Consider the following 16,480-nt stretch of genomic DNA (forward strand, 5'->3'; position numbering starts at 1 on the left):
ATCCAGGCCGTGCATCAAAACTCGCCAGTGTGCATTTCTTTTTTTTACCTGCCACAGGAAAGTGCAAACCAAAATTTGTTCCAAAGCAATAATCTGATGTAAAGCTAAGTTTACGTTTTTTTTTTCCTGTTCGCGGTCCTTGACAAATAAAGGAAACAATCCAAAGGAGTTTGGGGATAACGTCGCTCGGCTGTTATCGTCGGGGCCGCATTAAATTTGTTTATTTTGCCTGAAGAAAAGATCTAAAGAAAAAGCTCGCCGCTTGTTTTATTTAGCCGCGTCGAGCCGGTGACAAGGCTGTAAAAGCGGGAGTCTTTGGAGAGGCGCCCGTGCTACTTATGTTGCGGAATGCGCAAGTAAAGCTCGGGATGGTCCCGCTGATATCGGGAGGTAAACACGACGTTTTCAATTTCAATAATTCATGAGTGTAATAAAAGCAATTCTCAAGGTGGAACTGCTGTCTTTTTGTTTTATTTTTAACTCGGCGGTGACACAGCGAGCAAATATGAGATGAAATGTTTATTGAGCCGTCCCCTCATATCTGCGGCCGGCAAATTAAACGGCCGGGCCCGGCCCGTAATGAGCTTAGATAGCTCGGCTTTGGAAGGCATCTTGCGTTTCTTCTTTATTTATCAATCATGCATGAGGTGGCAGAGATAAGAGCAAGGTCGCAGCATCTCCCGGGGTGCCGGGACTCCAATTAAGGCCGTCGCGCCAATCTGCCCTCCTCTGTTGTCGCCGCTAATCAAAGATGAATTGATTTCAGTTGACATCTTCCTTTTTTGGAATCTGATTTAGAAAGACACAAAAAAAAAGCGCTATACCATCGGAGTTCATTCTTATGTATTACTTAAGGGCCGAAGCTTAAGGTTTTATAAATTAAAAAAAAACACAGGATCACTAGTACGTATGTGCAAAAAATTATATTGAAAATTATTTTAAACATTAATAATCTGATAAATGTTTAATAATAAGAATGTTATTTTCTATTAGGATTATTATATTAAATGTTTTTAAAGCCAAATAAGTTTTACTATTTACATTTTCAAATTTCCAATCTTTAAAACGTAACAGGACAGTTAAAGCAGTGTTTTCCTTAAGTATCTTGTGCGTATTTTATATGGCGGTGAAGCTCATTACATTCCTGGCGCTTGACATTCTGTCAGTGCAGAAATATCCCCGTTCCTCATGTTACCAAACGGCGCTGGACTGGCGAGGACTTCCAGGCGCTATTTCACCGTGGCGTGTAAACGGAGCGTTGCGAGCACAGACCTCGCCTCCGTTTGTGGCGACGGGCAACGCAGAGCTTGACAGTTCTCAACTTTCCTTCGGTGGGACGGGCGAGCCCGAGTGCCGACAGCCGTCAGAGCGGACGCTAATACGCGTACGTTAAAAATATCCAATTACTTTACAGATGAAGTTTAAGAGCGGCAGGCAGGGATTGAAACATACAACTGTGAGCCCCTCGTGGCGTTTTCGGAGAATTAAAGGCCTCTAACAGGAAATGTCAGAATGCGCCACATGCTTAATGTAACGTTATTGCAATACATGGTAGAAGGAAGAAAGTAGAACAAAAATATTTAACCACCACAATTTGCTAAGAAATATCAAAATGTAAATGAACTTAGGCAGTTTTTTGGTTAATTTTAAATCTGAGTCAAGAGACTGATGCCTACAGTTTGCATTAGCTGCTAGCTAGCTGCACATGAAACTCAAGTCATGTGTCTTAATCTCTGATCTCAACAGTTATTTTTTTGTGCTTCCACTTAGTTGTTTTGTTCCTATTGGCCCTGTTTGTCCTTTAGTCACCAAGCGAATTTTTGTGTGCGCAATGATTTTGAGTTTACCCATGCCGTCTGTCTGTGCTAAAATACTAAATACTACTAAGATAGCTCCTTGATCGACGAGAGCAACAACTTCCAGTAAACAGCTGTGGCTAGTCCACAGAGTCTTCCCCCAAAATGTCGCCTTTCTCGAAATATTCCCAATTTCTTCTCCCCCAAGTATTTTTTGCCTTGTCCAGTCATAATCTGTTTACAGCCACAGCGATTGGCCTTTAATAACCAGAATTGAATTGCCGGGAGTCTAATAACACGCCGGCCGGCCGGCTGCGGACGTGAAATCAATGAAACCTCCGAGAAGGCTTTATGGCAGGAAATGTAGTGCGGAACGCCTCAGGAAATGACAAGTAATTCTTATTAACACGAGTGGACTATTTCATTACAAGTTGACCAACATCTGACGGATGACTCAGTGCAGCTTGTGCGCACAATGGAGATTTCCCTCGGCTCCGTTCTGCTCGCAACGCCGGCTGCCCAACGTTCTCTCTGTCTTTTCTCCACTTCAACGCCAGCGCTGATAATCACTGATTTGTCTGCAACCGAGCGCAGACGCTGTTGGTGATTATCCTAAACCGCTGGGAGGAGGAAATCTTGAGATGGATTTATGTTTCTCGGGAGATTAAGCTGTCACTGGTCCCAGGCTGAGGGAAATCTGGCGCAAAGCGGTCCAGTAAACCCGCTGGAAGGAGCCACGACACAACAGCACGGCCTTTGGCTTCCCAGCAGGGGTCCTGAGTTTTAACAGCACGTCCAAAATTGAGTTGAAAAACTTATATTTATTCCTCCGTAGCGTTTGCTCGCTCTGCATGTCTGGATTTTAATATTGCGCAAACTCTCCGTGACCCTAGCGGGGTCTGTGTTCTCAATGCTGTATTTGGCGTGGAAACTAATTAAAAGCCTGGCCGTTTCTCCCAGACCGCATTTAAGGTCTTTTCAGCTCCAGAGCTGCATTGACTTCCATAACGTCCCGCCCACGAGCCCATAGGTTGTGATTTAAACAGCCTGTGGCACTTTTGGCACATTCCGATGAAAATTAACGTGATGTGGAAGTCATTTTCCTCCACCGAGGGACTTGATGAGAGTTCGGTGTGAATTCCATGTCAATTTTACAGCTGACTAATGTGCTTTTTCTACTTGTGGCTGCCAAAAAAAAAAAAAAAACATTTTGGGAGCTCGCTGCATATACAAAAATAGCCTAGCGGGATAGCGTTTGTGTACAGTGCGGCAGCTGGAATAAATAAGGTTAATATCGCAATTACCTCAGGATAATATGATGGCCTTTGCAAAAAAAACCCCAAAAAAACGTCAGTGTAAGGTTTCATTTAAGTTACGCACGAGTAAAACGTCCCTGCGATGAAATTTGTTTTTGTCAGCAGGTTTTAGCTGTTGTGCATTCAAATGTGCATTAGCCTCATTAGCCAAACAAAGCCTAAATAATTTAGTCGAAGGTGAGGAAACGGAAAGCGCTTAGGATGTGAGGTGAGGGGGAGATGAAATCCAAAAATTGGGATTTAGTTATTGATGCACTGTAGATACCTGGAAAATGTGCTTCACCTCAGGAACAATGTATTTGGACTTTATTACTTCCCACAGCTGACGCACAGAAATGTGGACGTAATGACCTACAAGTACAGACGGCGTGCGATCGAGGAGCCGCGTAAAAATGCCGCGGCAGCTGCGACTGAAGAATCGGCGTGTAACAGGAGCGGGCAAATGAATAAAAATGTCGGTTAATATATCGTCAAAAGACGTCTGCTAAAAACCAAACGGCGGGCCGGCTAATCCGGGGTTTTACGCCGCTGTTTTACTTTTATAGCCTCCAGATTATTTGTGTTCGACGGAGGTAGATTTAACCCGTCCTAAATCACAGCGTTTATTGTTCCAGCTGTTGGCCGGGGGTAGAAAAAGATTGGTTTTACTTTGCGTCGTCTGTCTCCCGGTGAAATGTTTTCTCAGCTGCTACAGCCTTACTGAGCCTCCTCAGACTCGGGACAAGAAGCAGAACTGCAGCCAGTCCCCCCCCCCTCTTACCCCCCTCCTTGTTCTGTCAAGACAAGACCCCCGCTCTCACCCCCACGGGAATCCCATCACATCCGCGAGTCTTATTAAAGTCCTTTTAAAGGCTTGTTGTATTGTCCATCGGAGACCTAAATAGCCCCGGCGTTGTGATGGCAAAAGCTCACTAGTGACATAGTTTATCAAACGGGAAACATCATCTTGTCCCTTTCGTTTTCAAAGAGGATCTGGGTTTTGATTTGTGAAAAATATCGTTTTTCCACTGAGAACATTCTGTTTCTTAAACCTCACAGAGGAGAAATGGAGTCCGGCCAATCATTGCAAAGACTGTCAAAATCCATGTCAAATATCTTCTAAATTGGACACTCCCAGAAGAGTGCTGACAAGCCTGCCAAATTTGAATGATGCAAAAAGAAATCACAAAGTACCCAAAATGAGGCTTGAGAATTGGGAAAAGTTCAACCGTGCCCGAACGCTGCGGGCGTTTCTGCCGAATGCCCCGAGACAGTGCCTGACCGTTCAACCGTCAATCAAAGCGTCAATCAAAGCAAACATTCCTCATTATTTGAACCACAAAAATATACCAGCCTAATTGCCTCAGGTGACTGGAATCCATCCCATCTGATCTTCACTAGGTTTTCCAAGCTGTGGCCAGAGGCGCTAGCCGACAGCTAGCTCGCAAGCTGACCTCTTGTGTCATCATTAACCCACCTCGGTTTCCAGCATTCTTGAGTCGCTTTCACTTCCAGACCCGAGCAGTGACAGTCACGATTCTTCACTTGCAATTATTATGATAATAATCACCATATCATACAAATACGTTTAAATTGCTTACACTTTGCTCAATTGTCACGAGACGCAATTTACACCTTCACGACCTTCTGGTGAAAACAATGGAGAGCTTTTGTCGACGTGCCGATGGAAGTGACACAAACGTGCTAAACACACATTTACACGCACACACGCATAACGCACACAGGTCGATGATAAACGCGGTTTGTTGAAGGACACCTTGAGAAGGGCTGCGCCGTAGCGAGGCACGCACACGGCCTCTTTTGTTGGGACCAAAGCATGAGAGCCTAAAGCCTCAAACAAACACTACTTAAGTGAGGTCGTACGCTCAAAAAGAGCCCTATATAACAGGGGTGTCAAACTCATTTTTTTCACGGGCCGCATTGTAGTCATAGCTTCTTTCGGAGGGCCATCATGACTCAATCCAAATAAATGTATGAGCACCTCATTTTATATACAGTAAAAGCTACAAAACAAACTGACAAATAACTCATTTTCAAATCAGACGAGTAAAAACTGGTCAAATATTAAAGAAAAAAGATTAAAAGCAAAGACAATTTGCAATTCGAGTAATGACACACGAATTTGATGCACAATTTGTCTTCGCGGGCCACATAAAAGGATGTGGCGGGCCGTATCTGGCCCCCGGGCCTTGAGTTTGACACCCGCGCTATATAACCTTGAAGGGGACAGAAAACCGCCACCGTTAAACAGCTTGTTGGGCCGATAGGCGCGTTTAACTCACCTGGAGGACTTAAATCCTGTTTACGTCGCATGGAATGGATTCGCCGCTTTAATTATTTGACGTAAGATTCGATTCAAAGAGAATCAACACTGTGTGTGTTTTTCTTGATATCGATAAGCTACTAAATTGAAAAGAGAATATCAAATGTCTCATTGTTTCCACAAATGATCACAGTTACTCACTAATAGCGCCGTGCAAGCTGATCTCGAGACTGCTTTTCTTGTTCAACTGCTTGGCATATTGAATTCCTTTTAGCATGTTTCCAAAACACAAGGGGAAGTGCCCCCCACCCCTCCTCCATTTTCGTGGAGCAAGTCTACACCTCCCTGTGTGCAAGTTGGTGTGAGGTACAACGTGAATAACACATTTTTTTTTTTCCCCCTCTGTTTTGTGTTTATTCTCCTCAGTATCCAAGATGAGCTTTCACAGACTGGCGGCCATTTTGCGTGTGTGAAATGCTGTTAAAAAATGTGAGAGGCCTTGCCACACTGCTGCCATCGCCAGCAAATAAGCATGATCATAATAATGATATGAAGCAAAAGCGAGAACAGCACAATCAAAGCCGGTAAGTCACAGCTCATATAAACACGGCATTAGCGAAAAGGTCACACTCCTCCCCCGGTGTGCTACATTTTGAAGTCATCATTAGTATGCTAAATTTGGAATTGCAATTTCTTCTTTCTGGTGGTACACATTGTGTCTTTCATGCAGCCAGTTTGGAAATATTGTGATTTATTTGCATTGTGTCACTTGATGCTGTTCTACTGTAAAATACCAAAGTAACATGTAGCTGTTAACACAGCGTGTTAGCCAAAATGCTAACACTACGCTATTAGCCCGTGTTTCTTAAGAGTCTGAATTTCCTCGTAAGATCCTGAGGGAAGAATCCTGTCTTGGACGTAATGTTGTGTGTCTGCAGTGTAGCGACAGCCGACTGATTAGTATCTGGCTGCTTGCCGCTCCCAGCGTCCCCCATCAGGTTGCTCTCAATCACACGTCTATTGATATTCCCAAGCATCTCCGACATTGGGAATTTCCACTAAGCGTCCGACTCGGTGATCTACTGTCGAGCTGCGGCTCCGTCAAGCGGCACCCCGCTGAGACGCCGTGTCCTCCGCCTCGTTTATCTCGCCGGCCCAAAACAAATCCGGGTGTCTCTTTGAGGCGAGGCATTTATTGCGGTGGACAGACAGACGGACGGACAGACGGCACTATTTGGGGAATGGTTTCTATTACGGCGGTTATTTGTGGCCTTGTTTCTGTTACGGTAGAGGCCGTTGTCTCAAGGGAAAACAAAGGAGACGTCAAGTTGACGTGAAGTGGCATTTAAGGGTCTGACACACCCGGTTAGTTACAACGTTGTCTTTCAGAGTGGTGGCTATTGTCCCTCAGGCAAAAAAAAAAAAGCATTTATTTGAGGTGAGGAATGAGTTTCTTTTAGAACGGAGAGTGTTTTTGAAGGTATATAAGGAGGCGTGATGTTGAGCTGAGATTCTTTGGAGTGAGGTTTCTCTTCGAATTGAGGCCATCCTCCTGATGCATAAAAGGCGCAGTTTATTAGAGGCGAGGTGTTGTTATTATTTATATATTATTTATTTATTTTGTTGTATTTATTATTTCATTCTTATTTTATTTATTTTTAAAGTGATTGTTAATATTCAGACTTATATTCAGATTAGAAAACACTTTCAACATATTCTTGATCGTACAAAATATCTATCAGCCATTTGGGGCGGGGTTTATTTTCGCGATGAACATTTTCCTGAAGACATTTACAATTATTTAGGGCATGTTTTTTGTGATACAATTTCCTGAGGACGTTAAAAGTTGAGGTGAGGCATTTATTGAACGAGACACCTTGCAATGATTGTCTTGCATTATTTCTTCCTTTCTTTCCACCTGTGCCGCGGCCCGTTCCTCTCGTTAGCACGTCTCCTACGACCTTGTCCTATTGAGTTTTTGTTTAGGCGGAATGTGCATTTGGTCCCGTAAGCTGCCCCAAGATCAATAAGGTTGTCTGAGTCTTAATTATTTAGGGTGTGGCTTTTATGGCAATGGCCAGTGTTTTTAGGAAAGACTGTACTCATGACTGGGAGCTCCAGTGAATTAAAAAACTAGCGTGTCTACATAGAAGATGTTGAAGCAAGTCGATTTTTTTTTCCAACAAGAGCCTATTGAACTGCGGCCAAGTCGACATTGTCGGGTCATTAGGGAGCCCTCGTGTGCGGCTGGGTAAGCATTCCGAAGCAAGACCGGGCTCCCATTGTTTGGCGCCCCGCTTTACTTCATTAATGCCCGGCGAATGCTCGCGGGCACCCTGGCCAATGCTAATGAGCACATTAGCTGGCTCCCGGGCCAGCCGCTGTCTTTTGATCAAGTTCAAATCGGTCCAAGATGCAAAATAACAGATGGCCCTGGAAGACGCCTCATCCAAGGCCGACTCAAAAAAAGGACGCTTGATCCGATTGGTCGCTTTCCCGGCGTATTGGTTTTTGAAATTTTCAATTTCGGGTCAACGGCTGTGACTTTTTGGTGCGGCCTTTCTCTTTCCGTGGAGACGAACAATTTGCAAGCGAGGACAATAGGCGCTAAGAAGTGGAAAATAGACTCTGAGCTGATCAGAGTCCCCCCACCTTTCCAAATAATAAAAGTCGTTGGCCCAGGTTTTGCCTTTAAGGATGGCGTCGGGCCAGATGGACACGCGAAAGCCAGCCGAGCGTAGCTTCCGTTCGCACCGCAACCTCAGCGACCGCTCCATCAACGACTCATCAACTCGCCAGTGTTCATGTGGCGTCCGGGGTCATGTGACTACTCCGGGTCATCTCACAATAAGCGGATGGGTGGAAGCGCAAGTCAATAAAGTGAGCGTCTGTACCGATTTGGGGGATATCATTTTAGGGAAGCTAAAAAAAACCCTGATCTTTGGAACGGAGCCGTCAACGCAAAGCGCTCAAGGTTAATTAAGGAGGTTAATTAAAAAGTTTCCTTTGAAATAATGAGTTTGTCAATTCCTTTGGAAAAACACAGATGGGATTAGCAGTCAGAAAAGAAAAAGATTAAAAAAAGTTAATCATTGGATGTTTAAATGTAGTAATTTGGAGTAGTTTTAACAAAGTGGGAGCTTTTTTTTTTTAATTTGTCGGTTCTTAAAACACTCCTGATTTTTAGCGCCTCTAATTAGAATGCAAAAAAAGCACCACACCCGAGGAATTATTTGTGGTGCTGTATCATATTTCTCAGGAAAACAAAAAGCAAACAATGAATTTTGCACCAACTAAGAAACATCCTGTCGGAGTTTTCGTCTTGGAAAATGTTTCCGTATTTCGTCCTGCTGCCTCGCACCACGTTCGCCAACCAGATGGCCCGCACAGAATGTAAGGAAAACCGTGGCTGCTTGCTATTTTTACCCGACGTTGCGAGCGGCCACACTATTGATCGCAGACTCCATCGTCGACTCGCCACGCTGGAGTTCTGAAGGAAGCTTCATCTTCACACAAAGGTCAAGCCTCCCTGGATACTGTAAGGTTAAACTGGAGTCTTTATGGGCATCATTGCTGATTGGCCGCTGGGATTACTACAGCCCCGCACGCTGTCGTTGTCGGGCTCTCTCGAAATATTCTTTAACATCGAATATTTTGACTGGAGGAGAATTTTTATTATTTTTTTATATGACTCAATTTTTGTCAAGCTTAGTCTGTTTTGGACAAGCTTTCCTATCTCATATTGAATATTAATGACATTCTGCAAATAGGTTCCTAAAAGAAAAAAACAATTGCTGTGCTGTATTTGTTTACAAGTAATAAAAATGGAATTTTCCAAATCTAATTCCCTTGAACACAAATGATCTGTGTTGCCAATCTGTAAATTTTCTAAGTGACCCAGCAAGACAAACTGGTTGTTGTTAATGGGCATCCTTTGAGTTAGCGTTTGCTGTTACACATTGCGGCTAATTAATTTAGCAGTCACCCAGATCTCAACATGAATATTAAAGTCCCTTTGACTTGAAAGTCCTTGTAAGGCTCTTATTTGTGTTGAATCGCCGCCTCGGGTGATGATTTGCATGAGCATTAGCATTCGGCACCGTTGTTTGGACGCTTAATAAAAGATCCACATTCAAAAGATGAGCGGCGACACTCAGTCATTTGGTCGCTTAACGGAACGGCTTTGTCGAAATTGGGTTGATCCTAAGCTTAGTTGCGATAATGAGAATAGCCTCTGTTGCCGTGGTAACCCCATGTGTCACAATATTGGTGAACCTTGGCGTACGCAACGTGAGAGTACTCGGTTTTGAGGAGCGCATCGGAAAAGAGATTTCCCCCATTCCTTCCAAAACTAATGCTAGCCTGCTTCTTCAGGCTAGCATGTATCGGGCTAGCCAAAAGCCGGGTTGCTCCTGGAATCAGCGGCTATAAAATGTAATGATAGGCGGGTCGTGACACGCCACACGACTCGGTTATGCGCCGCCTTCCGTTTTTACAAGGCGGCGGCCCGTCATAACTCAGACGCATTTTATGGGAGGAAGCGTGCGCGGTGGGAGCGCTCCGAGCTTTTAGTCAACTTGTGCCTTCATTGCAAGCTAAGGCTCTACTTTTAGCATCAAAATCATCATGGTTTGGCCCAAAACTGGTTACCATTGCAAGCTTCTTTTAGAAATTCTTCTGTGACCATTTTGGTTAATTCAAAACACTCCAATGTTCTTTCCCCATTGACTGATGGAAGTTTATTTTGAACTAAAAACAAACAAAAAACAAAAAACTTTAATAGAAATATGCCCAAATGAAACATCATGTAATGCTGGTTTGAAACGGAGGAATCATTTAAACTCTTGAATTGAATGAGAACGCCATTAATTCATTGTATCTCGTGTGCTATTTTCGGTTTGCGCACCTTGGCCACCGGGTGGCAGTATATTACAATCATACAGACGCAAAGAAGAGTTAACAGTTAAGTAAGCTCCAGTAATAGCAGATGTTTTAACAGAGGATAAAGAATATATGCAAAATGTGTAACACTTTAAATTTAAGTTTGATGTTGCTTTAGTTTTACCTATTTATTCCCCTTTTTTCTTTTATCTACGACTCTCAGTCGATGTTGCGGAAGTGAGTGAGTCACCAGTACATGCAGCGCATTAGCACTTAACAGCGACTCGCTCCTTGAGCTTCTCCAGTGACATGCTGTTATTTTGCGCTCACACGTCCAGGTACGTAATAAAAGCCCGCAGTGGTGGCGAGACGTCAAAAACTCGACTAGGTCCGACCTGTCGCTCTCGTCGAGACTGCAACTTCTTCTTGACGGACACGCAGTTGTTAGGACCGCTGGTCGCTGCTCGTCATCTTGCAGTTCAGTGTCGGCTCAAAGGGCGACTGTGTTCAAGGGCAAGTGCCGTTTTCTCGTCACAAACTGAGTAGAACTGTGATCAAAGTAAGCATGGCACATTATGGGATGGAAATAGACTTCTCAATTGTTTGTATGCTAATAGTTGGGTCTCTGGAGTAGGAGCTCTAAAATGATTGCGATCAGGGAGAGCAGATATATATTTTTTTCCAGACGCCCTCATAAATATATTTAAAATTACTTTATTTTATAATCCGATATTATGTGATGAAATATGATATATTGTTAATATTACTGAAAGTTTTTCTGTGGTTCACAGGTTGCGCAAATTACCTCAAGTTACATATTTTCATCTGACCCATTGAAATTAGGGCGGTTTGAGTAGAAGGATTTTTCCTGTTTACTTCACCACCTCGAAGTACCGTACGTGTCGCATTCTGGTGAAAACATGACACTTGAGGGATTTGTGCTAAAAACACAAGGCACAATCTAAACCCCTCCATTAGCGTGTGTCCATGGCGCAATTATTGTTTGCAGGTTGTATGCCCCCGCAGAGCCATTAGTGCAGAAAGAGATTGGCCACACTGCAAATGATTGCAGGCTTGCGCCGGTTGCCATGTCTCCACGACTTTTCCTCCGTCCACGTCGCATCACAACCGAGCGCCGTCGTTCCGCCACTATGTTTTTTTCTTTTTTGTCGTTAGAGCCTCGCCGTCTGCGCAGGGACGCCAAATTGGACCTCAGCGGGGTACTAAATGTGCCTTCAATCTCAACAATCCTTTTAATCTTTCATCAGTCCACATGGACGACACTCAGAGGCCTGATCCTTTTACAGCCTCGCGAGAACGTCAGAGATGGCGACTCGGTATATTAATGAGAAAATAAAAAATAAATCAAAAGGTGCAAGAGGTATTTCGGGCACATCACAGCTGAAAATGCGTTTTAAAAAAAGCTTTTCTGCAGCTGAACGACAATCACCAGGGTGACTCAAATGACAGGTCGCTTTGCTCTTGCGTGTTCTGTTTAGCATTCAGTGGGAATCAGAGGCTCATTCAAGCAGAAAGTTTTCTCGTTAGCAAGAGGCTATGTTTTTTGACTGCCAATCTCTCTGGGGTCAAACCTAAAGCAGACATAAAAGCTTCCCGGAAATCTGCGTCCATATACCCAGTGTACAGACTTAGATGATTGCTAAACTGAAGCGTTGCATCACAGGATTCAAACTTTTCAAATGTATGCTTTAACTCTTACTGCATTTGAAGGGAAAGGAAGACGTCGCTATCATTTCTGTCAAATCATGTCGGCTGTGCTCTCACCCACAACGGCGCACACCAAGCTCCTCTGTAGATCTGCAAAAATAGAAAAACACAGAGAATCAAAAATCTCACCTCTCGACCAGAATACCACACAACCTGATTCAACAGGATGCAAAGCCGCTGATATGAAAAAAAAATATCCTCACAAGACGAAGATAAAAAATCAGGCGCCGTTCGCTTCACAAAGCAGAAGCCGTGCTCGTGTTTTAATGATTAAGTCAGATTTCAAAGTAAGAAGCAGCAGCCACAGAAGAAGGAAGGGCAAAACCATCAAAAAAAGAGGCGGGGAGGCGTCGTAGAGCAAAGCCAAGCGAAGCCCAATTAGGGATTTTATGGGGCGAATAATTGGAGTCGCAGCTCTGAGCCTTGTCTCAAAAGCAAACACGTTTTTTTTTCTACCCTATGACAAGAACAAAAGAACACGCGCCCGCCGCACAAGTTCGCAGCAAACCTGGTAAATTATTAAAGGAAACGATCAAAACACAAGAACAGTCGGAGCACAAGGCTTAATCGGATCGGCAACACCTGCAAATAAAATTAAGACCAACTTGAGAGATTCAAGGCAAAATTTGTTTGTAAAATTTGATTGCAAATATATCACTCGCATGTCGTTTATTATGTTAAAAAAATATATATATCATGGCCACACCTTCACAGTGGTCACTCTGAAACGGCTGACTCCGCCTCCACCCCCCATCGCAGAACGTTGCCAGGGCGGCACGCAAAAACCCAACATTCCCACACGGACGCAGGGCCAAATCCCCCCTGTGGGCCCCCCGTCTCCAGTTTTCCATGTGAAAGCATCTTTAACTTTCCACTCGCACAGCCAGATTAGCTTCTTGGCGCACAATGCGGCGAATTAGAGGACCGACAACCCCCCACCCACCCCTCGCGAGCCAGCCCTGGGCCGACCAAACACGCTTCCAGGGCCAGGAACTCTTGACCGGTCGCTCGGGCTGGGAACGGGCGTCGAGTGTGAGTGGCGAGCGGATTTAGAAGTGGGACAAAAGACGTGAACGGGACAGATGGCCCTTTTGCATCACCTTCCAAACCGCACGTCAAAGGTGGCAATTGATTGCTCCAAATCGGCTTTCGGGCTCAAAGTCAAATAGTCCATCGACGGGGGGGGGGACACAACATTCGGTACTTCTGCAGGCTATTTTAGCAACAATAGGGAAATTATTGCCAAAACAATTTTGTATGCACAAAATGCAGTCCAACTTTTTTTTCTTCTTCTTTGGTTATGTGCACAATTAGAAAGGGACTTTTGCGCCGTTGTGGGAGTGAACATCCATCCAAGGATTAACATCGAGAAATATTTGCGAGTTGAGTGCTGCCCAACATACTGTTGGTGTTTCACTGATATAAAAAATGATTGCTCAATAAATATCAGGAAATACAAATTATCTTAACACTCAATACGTGCTTTTCTGTAATCAATTTTTCCAAAATCATATTTATTTGTGTTTTTGCAATCTGCCTTACTTCCTGTTTTCTTCAATTCTTTTGCATTTAATTGTTGAGTTATGCCTTTATATGTTGCTGTTGAGTATAAAGTCTGCAACCATAAACGGCGTGTCCCCCAAAAATATTTATTGGCCACTACACGTGTGTTGTAATGTAAATATGAATGCAGCAAGTTGATGAGTGAGAGAGGGAGGGAGGGAGGGAGAGCGAGAGGGAGAGTGAGCGAGCGAGCAAGAGAGCGAGAGCAGCCACTTGCAGGGACTCCAGCCTCCTCGCACCGAAGGGGGCGTCCACGCACGCTCTGCGCCTCCTCGCGTGTGCTCAGTGAGCGGGAGCACGCAGAAGCAGAAGCAGCTTGTCACTCCCCTGCATGCACATCGCTTGGCCGCCTTGGCACCGTGACACCTCGTTTTCCTGCTCCCCCCCCTCCCCTCCTCAAGGAACAATCACGCGCATTCCAACAACGTGGACGTGTTGACGTGCGTGTGAGCAGCAGCGCTTTTATTTTTTTTAGATTTTTTTGGAGCGCCGCGCACAGAAGGAGAACAGGACAATTTTGCGCCCTCTTTTTTTTTCCCTCCTCCGATTCACACAGCATCGTGCACTGTGGAAATAACGTGCGTCTGCGAGTGGAGAGCTCGTCAAGTCAAGTGTGGACCCGGACGGGACCTGCTGCATTGTCTTCACCATGGTAAGCTGCAGAAATGCTCATTGAAATATACATCGTGCGCGCAGATGTGGCTCTCCTCTCTTCTCCTCGCCCCCTCCCCTTCTGAACCGCACCTTCGGTCCCGGCCGTGCACAGCTCCTTCCCTCGCTCGCTCTCTGGTCTACCTGCGTGCTTCTTCTCGTTCATACGTGACGAGATGTGGGCTTGTCAATAAATAGGAGCCAGGGGCTGTGTGTAGGATGTCCCGAACATGTCGTTACGCTTGCTACGATGATGATGATGATGTGTTCATTTTTAATGGGACTTGGAGTGAACATCTGTGGTGCTGTTTCAAATGGATAAAGGAAATGGTTGGTTTATTTGAAAATATTTGAATGTTTAGATTTAATGGGATTCACTGAATTAATTCCAAAAATGTCTTTAAAATTGTTTATACAAAAAAATTAAATCAATGGAAGGCACATAATATTTATTTTATAAATATTTTTTAATAATAATTTCTGTTAAATTTGAATTTAATTGAAAATCATTTCAAAAATTACAAATTTAATAATGTTTATGAAACAGCAAATTATTTATAGCTACAATTTAATTTTCCCCAGAATTCAAAGCATATTATTTTAAAGAATTTTTTTTGCCAAATCCTCAAAACATGATAATCACATTGTTTTTTATGATTAAAAGCAGTTCTAACAATGTTCCACGTTGTAATGATCAAGCAACAAACAAGCTTTGTTGTGCTGTGCTGTGTTGTAGTGCGATGTCATTTTGAGGAGTTCCCAAACAATGTGTGAGAGAGTGGGAGTGAAATGAGTGAGTGAGGAGTGAACGAGCGAGTCGAACCCCCGGGAGCCATTGTCAGGTGTTGGTGTTGGTGGGGGGCTGCAGAACTAGTAGCTCGGACTATCTCCTGCTCTGATTGGCTAGCTATAAACGACTTGTGTCCACTCGTCCATTAATGATGGTCTTTCATTCTGTGGCTTAGTGTGTTGTGTGGTAATGGACATACTCAGATGCTGAATTGTGCCAGTTTGAATTCATTGTCCGTTTGGTAGCAAGATGTAGCGTTACGAGAAAGAAGTTGCTCAAAACGGGCCCCGATCGAAAGCAGCTATCGAAGAAGGATGGCTAATGCTAGCTTGCAAAACCTTCTTGCCTATGTGGGCGGAGCATGGCGTCATGCTGCCGTAATCAGAGTAATTGAATGGCTATGCGAATTTGACCTGGATGACACGAACACTATGAACAAGCGATTAGTCTGAGTCGTATTTTTATCAGATGGGAGGAGGAAAAACTCATTTTACAACATAACCCTTAAAAATAGAGAATTAAGAATAAAAAAAAAATGCTGGTATGCTTTTTCCCCCCCCGATACATCCTTTAAGCATAAATGGAATCATAACACGGATCTTTGTGTAGTCATTTTTTTCACTGATGTCAGTAATTCTAAAGTGGAATCAATAGTTCTTGTGTAACTGCTTTTTCAGCAGGCCCAACCCGAGCGTTTTTTGGCTCGGGGGCGGCTTTACGTTTAGCCGAGGCTGCTCTCGCACGCACGCACTCGATCAAAATGTAACGCGTGTAAAGTAATATGACGACACACCCACATGCTTTCCCCCATTTCCCCAACAACCCATTTCAAGTCATCCACGGCCGCCCGATGACCTGCCCTTCAACCTTTTCTTTCCGCCGTCTCTCAAAGGAGCAGAAAGACGTTTAGCTTGTCTGACCTTGCCGAGTCTTCATTCTCACTCGGTTGCGACGGCTTCATCACTCGGGTCTGTGACACGTGGAGGCTACTCGGATTCCTTATTACGACCGCTGCCCAGTAGCTGCCTGTCATGCGCTTTGTCTGCTAAGACACTAATACAGGATAAAAGGATCAAATAACACAGATTCCAGTGAAGCAACTTCAAGTATGTTATATATAAATATGTTTGATGTTCCCCCATGAGTGTAAACATGGCATTCTGATTAATAGTGTGCTTGTGGAATACCAGTTAAGAAACAAAATTCATCTCAGGGGGCGGCCATTTTGCCACTTGCTGTTGATTGAAAATGACATCATAGTTGCCAGGTCACAACCAATCAGGGCTCACCGGTTTTCTGAAGCTGAGCCGTGATTGGTTGTGACGTGCATATCTGTAAAAAAAAATACTAATTAAATCTGGAAATGTCCTTCTGATGAAACTTTGAAGATTTCTTTCTGTTTGAGGGCGTTATAAAGTTTTTGACCAAGTAGCATCGGGTCATAATGGTGCTATTTGATTGACGCTGGAAGAGGCAACAAAATACCGCCTGG

At 44.1% G+C, this 16,480-nt stretch overlaps 1 protein-coding gene across 1 annotated transcript in view; it reads left to right on the forward strand.

The window, feature by feature from the left end:
- Window positions 1-16,480, forward strand: part of tenm4 (teneurin transmembrane protein 4) — a 142,374-nt gene that overhangs the window by 31,882 nt on the left and 94,012 nt on the right. Inside the window, exons 4-5 of the mRNA XM_088380778.1 lie at window positions 5,802-5,959; window positions 14,023-14,199. The gene's annotated coding sequence lies outside the window, so the exon portion shown is untranslated. The remainder of the gene's footprint in view (window positions 1-5,801; window positions 5,960-14,022; window positions 14,200-16,480) is intronic.

This window comes from Syngnathus floridae, chromosome 7 (assembly GCF_059516105.1).
Source record: "Syngnathus floridae isolate MCC-2025c chromosome 7, RoL_Sflo_1.0, whole genome shotgun sequence".
Lineage (NCBI taxonomy): Eukaryota > Metazoa > Chordata > Actinopteri > Syngnathiformes > Syngnathidae > Syngnathus > Syngnathus floridae.